The sequence below is a fragment of the Oryctolagus cuniculus genome, chromosome 9 (genome assembly GCF_964237555.1).
Source record: "Oryctolagus cuniculus chromosome 9, mOryCun1.1, whole genome shotgun sequence".
NCBI classification, from domain to species: domain Eukaryota; kingdom Metazoa; phylum Chordata; class Mammalia; order Lagomorpha; family Leporidae; genus Oryctolagus; species Oryctolagus cuniculus.
This window is the reverse complement of record NC_091440.1, coordinates 86,688,064-86,693,367: the sequence shown is the minus strand read 5'-3', so window position 1 is coordinate 86,693,367 and position 5,304 is coordinate 86,688,064. Positions and strand designations below refer to the sequence as shown.

Sequence of the window (5,304 nt, the reverse complement as noted above, 5' to 3'; positions counted from 1 at the left end):
CAAGTTGTTCCAAAATGGGACCCGGCCCCAGAATGGTATGGGGACTAGGTAGCAGGAGGCTACCTAGCCACTACTCATTCATTCATTCATTCAGTAGTCCATTCATTCATTCAGAAAACACTTTTGTTGGAGCTTTCTCTAAGACAGTCATTCTCTGAGATGCTGGCGAGTGAAATCCGAGTAAGACACCTGGAGGGTTTTCAGGGGACCCCAAGCCTGGGGTGGACAGATGAAGCGATACGCTGAAGTGACACATTGGACCTCTGCAGCCACCAGACCTACTTGGTAACCCCAAGGAGGTGGACAGAGAGACTTCAGGGGAAATCCCATGCTGGAAGGAAAGAGGGAAAGGAAAGAGGAGACGCTCATGGGGAAAGACACTTAGATTTCCAGCCCTGCTTTTCTTTGGAGATCTAAAAGGATCTGTGCACTTCCTGATGTTTATTTTTAAAATTAATTGATTTATTTGAAAGGCAGAGAGACAGAGAGAGCTGGTTCACACTCCAGTTGCCCACATCAGCCAGAACTAGACAGAAGTCTGGAGTCAGGAACTCAGCTCAGGTCTCCCATGTGGGTAGCAGGGACCCACTACCTCTCAGGGTCTGCATGAACAGGCAGCTGGAGTCAGAAGCCGGAGGTGGGTTTCGAACCCAGACACTCCAATACGGGACACAGGTGTCTTAACTGCCAGGCCAAACTCTCGTCCTGCTATAGCAAAGCTCTTCAACAAGTACTTCCTGAGCACATAGCACAAGTCAGAACCTGTGCAAGGTGCAAGGGCGGTAGCTCCCGGCTTACAGAGGCAGGGACAGCCCAGCGCCCTTGCCTCCCAGTCTCACTATTGGGTGATGTCCATTTTGAAGCTGTCCTGTCTGAAAGAAGTTAAATGACATGAGAAAACCAGATTGAGGTCTGGGCTTCTGGCTTAGCTTTGGCTCACTTCCAGTTGTTGCGGCATTTGGAGAGTGATCCAACAGGTGGAAGATTTCCAGTGTATAAGGAAAAAACACACCTAGCAGCAGTACTCACATGCATTTCCCTACCAAGGAGTTGCCAAGCCAAGGAGATCAGGAAGCTTTGGAAAAGGAGGGCAGCAGGTTAAGGCCCCGGGGGAGACCACTGCAGGCCCCCAAGGTCACTGCATCCGTGGCTGCTCTTGCTCCTGCAGGAAAGTGCATGGAGATGCTCAAGTCAGTTGCTTTTCATGTGTTGGTCAACAGAGCCCAGTACAAAGTAACTTCAGCCCAAAAGAGAATTTAAGGCTGTCAGGTACAGCTGCATCCAGCTGCAATGTCACACACTTGTCTCTGTTTTTCACTGAGTTGTTTCATTTCCAGACCCTGGGGATGCACTAAACAGGGGCCCAGGGATACAGGAACAAGAGAAACAAGGCCACCTGGCCTCAGGGAGCTTGTCATTGCAGGGTCTGTGGGCCGGCAGCAAAGGAAGATCACTGGACTTTCTGAGCTTACTTCTTTCTAGCCCTCAAGGGGAAAGACCGCCCAGGGGGCAGGTGTTCAGCACAGCAGTTCAGACACTGCTTGGCAGAGGGGAGTCAACACTGCTGCACACTGGGTTAAGATATGGCCTGTGATGCTGCCAGCATCCCATATGAATGCCAGTTGGGGAGTCCTGGCTGTTCCACTTCTGATCTAGCTCCCTGCTAATGCACCTGGGAAGGCAGCAGGTGATGGCCCAAATGCCTGGGCCCCTGCTACCCACATGGAAGACCCAGATGAAGCTCCTGGCTCCTGCACTGGGCCAGGGCCAGGCTGTTGCAGCCACCTGGGGACTGAAGCAGCTATTGGAAGGTCGATCTCTCTATTACACATGCACACTCTCTAACTCCCTCTCTCTCTGTAATTCTGCCTTTCAAATAAATAAATCTTTAAATAAACAAAAAAGATACTGCTTGGAACACCCACATCCCATATCAGAGTGCCTGGGTTTGAGAGTTGGCTCTGCTTCTTTATTTTTTAAACACATTGATTACATTTATTTTGACTTACTAATTTTTAACATTTTTCTATGTTCCCTTCTTACGCAGATATTATCACACATATACTGTCTTTTCTTAAAAACAGGGATACTTATATCATAAAATGTGGCCTTCATGACAATGATCATAAGGTTTGAAAAGAAATGTGGATTGTCATGTACTTGGTATGATTATGTGAAACAACATTTATAACCACACATCAAATAATATGACATCCACACAACTTTATACTCTCTATTAACTTTCACAAATAAGGGAAGAAGTGATATTTGTCTTTCTGGGTGTATTATTTCACTGAGCATAATGGTCTCCAGTTTCATCCATTTTGTTGCAAATGACAGGATTTCCTTCTTTTTATGGCTGTGTAATATTCCATCCTGTGTATATACCACCCTTTCTGCATCCAGCCATTGGCTGATGGACATCTACCTTGATTCTCCATCCTTGCTACTGTGAGTTGGGCTGCAGGTCTCTCTTTCATATGCTGATTGCGCTTCTTTGGATGTGTGCAGGAGTGGGTCAGCAGAGATACTAAGGAGAGCCTTGTGAACTTGCGTGCCATCCTCGTGCAGGGGGCCGAGCTAATCTTCACCGGATCATTCCAGTGCCAGTGTATGTGCCACCAAAGCCAGCACCTGGCTTCGCTTCTCATTCCGGCTTCCTGCCAGTGCGCACCCTGGGAGGCAGCAGGACTTGGATCTCTGCCACCCGCATGAGAAAACCAGATTGAGGTCTGGGCTTCTGGCTTAGCTTTGGCTCACTTCCAGTTGTTGCGGCATTTGGAGAGTGATCCAACAGGTGGAAGATTTCCAGTGTATAAGGAAAAAACACACCTAGCAGCAGTACTCACATGCATTTTTATTAGCTTTGCTTTGTCACATTTTCCACTTTCAACCTCAATAACACACACACACATGCACACTCACACACAGAGGGAAACACTTCAAAGAATAGTGATATTTATCTGGGGACAGCAGAGCATTGTGATGGAAGTGCACATGCCAGAGTAAACTGTGAGTGTATTCAAGGAGGCTGAGGCAAGGAGAAGTTCTTAAAGACAGACAGGGAGACACTGAAGTCAGCTATCTGGACACAAAGCTTCTCTGTCTTGAAGACCTGAGGCTGCAGCCTTGTCAGCTCAGTGCTGGGGAAGTTCCTGCTGGCTAGCACCTGTTGGGGCAAGTGTTCTGTCCCAGGGCATCTTTGGATGAATCGCTGCAGGCTTCCAGAATGTTCAAGAAGAACTGCGTTATTGCCGGCGCCGTGGCTCACTAGGCTAATCCTCCGCCTTGCAGCGCCGGCACACCGGGTTCTAGTCCCAGTCAGGGCGCCGGATTCTGTCCCGGTTGCCCCTCTTCCAGGCCAGCTCTCTGCTGTGGCCAGGGAGTGCAGTGGAGGATGGCCCAAGTGCTTGGGCCCTGCACCCCATGGGAGACCAGGAGAAGCACCTGGCACCTGGCTTCAGATCAGCGTGATGCGCCGGCCGCAGCGCACCGCCGCGGCGGCCATTGGAGGGTGAACCAATGGCAAAAGGAAGAACTTTCTCTCTGTCTCTCTCTCTCTCTCACTGTCCACTCTGCCTGTAACAAAAAAAAAAAAAGAAGAAGAAGAAGAACTGCGTTACCAAGATCTCTGCATATGGGCAGGTACACATAGCATGGGGTGCAGGCAGTTTCTCAGGGGTCTTTAGAGAATCTTTAGTAAGTACTCATCTCCAACAGCCAGACACAACTCTCTCTCTGCCTGGCTTCACCTCTGACAAGGACCATCTCCTCTTGATCGGCAACTTATTTATTTATTTATTTATTTGGGAGGCAGTAGCACATGAAGAGGAGGAAGTTACCAATTAAAGACACGTTGTGTGGTTTCTTTTTTTTTTTTTTTAAGATTTATTTATTTGAAAGTCAGAATTACACAGAGAGAGAGAGAGAGAGACAGACAGACAGACAGAAAGATCTTTCCTTCCCTGGTTCACTCCCTGATTGGCAACAACTGCTGGAGCTGTGTTGATCCAAAGCCAGGAGCCAGGAGCTTCTTCCAGGTCCCCCACATGGGTGCAGGGGCCCAAGGACTTGGGCTATCTTCTACTGCTTTCTCAGGCCATAGCGGAGAGCTGGATCAGAAGTGGAGCAGCTGGGACTCGAACTAGCACCCATATGGGATGCCAGCACCGCAGGCGGTGGCCTTATGTGCTATGCCACAGCGCTGGGCCCACTGTGTGGTTTCATTTGGAATAAGAAGGCAAAGCTTATGGTCGACATGAAACAGAGAAGATATCCAAGGGCCCAGGGAAGTCATGAGGTAGGGCATTTGGTGAGATGGACGACGGGAGAAAAGGTCAGGGATGGGTATTCTGTGGTTTTCCAAGTAAATCCAGTGTGTTTTGGCCACTACATGTGGGAGCTGAAGTGGCAACTGTAGAATTGTCACAGAAGCATGACAGGCAAGTCAGGCAAAGCTGGGTGAAATCTTCCCTCTGCCTTAACAGCCACATAGTGGAGCCACGATTTCCTCATCTTTAAAAGGAGGTTAACCGTACCCTTATCACAAGGTTGCTGCAAAAATTAAATCAGAAACATGTATGAACACTAGCACATAGTAGGCAGGCAAAGGTAAGGTGCTTTTCCCTTTAAGACTCCCTCTCCTTTTAAAAGATTCATTTATTTGAAAGTGAGAGTTATTACAGAAAGAGAGGCAAAGACAGAGAGATCTTCCATCTGCTGGTTCATTCCCCAGATGGCTGCAATGGCCAGGACTGAGCCAGACCAAAACCAGGAGCCAGGAACTTCATCCGAGTCTCCCACATGGGCACAGGGGCACAAGCCCTTGGACCATCTTCTGCTGTTTGCCCAGGCACATTAGCAGGGCGCTGGATTGGAAGTGGAGCAGCTGGGACTCGAACCGGCCCCCATATGGGATGCCAGCTTGGCAAGCAGCAGCTTTATCCATTAATCCATAGCACTGGCCCCAAGATCTTCTCACTCAGGATGAACACACCTTAAGCAAGTGGCCTCTCAGGACCACATCTCACCTTCATCCCTGCAGGAGGCTCAGAAACTGCCCAAAAACCGGCAGGCAACAGCCCGCTCACAAGCTCACAACCTTACCACAGGCGCTCCTCCTCCAGCCTGTCCCTGAACTCAGGCAGCAGGGGCCTCTTGGCCTCCGTCCAACTCCCTGGAGACACCCCTGAGAGTGTCCCCAGGATCTGCTTGGCGCCATAGGGTGCTGGGTATTGGGGGCGCACGATCTGGATGCACTGATTGTAGCCATGCCTTCGTTCAAAGTGTGCCACCGGCCTTTGT

The 5,304-nt window shown here is 49.5% G+C and overlaps 1 non-coding gene across 1 annotated transcript; it reads right to left on the bottom strand.

Annotated features, from left to right (window-relative positions):
- Nucleotides 1-2,526: 2,526 nt before the first annotated feature.
- On the bottom strand, nucleotides 2,527-2,634 carry LOC127487704 (U6 spliceosomal RNA). Its single transcript, XR_007914761.1, has one exon. It is a non-coding gene; the product is annotated as a U6 spliceosomal RNA (small nuclear RNA).
- Nucleotides 2,635-5,304: the final 2,670 nt, after the last annotated feature.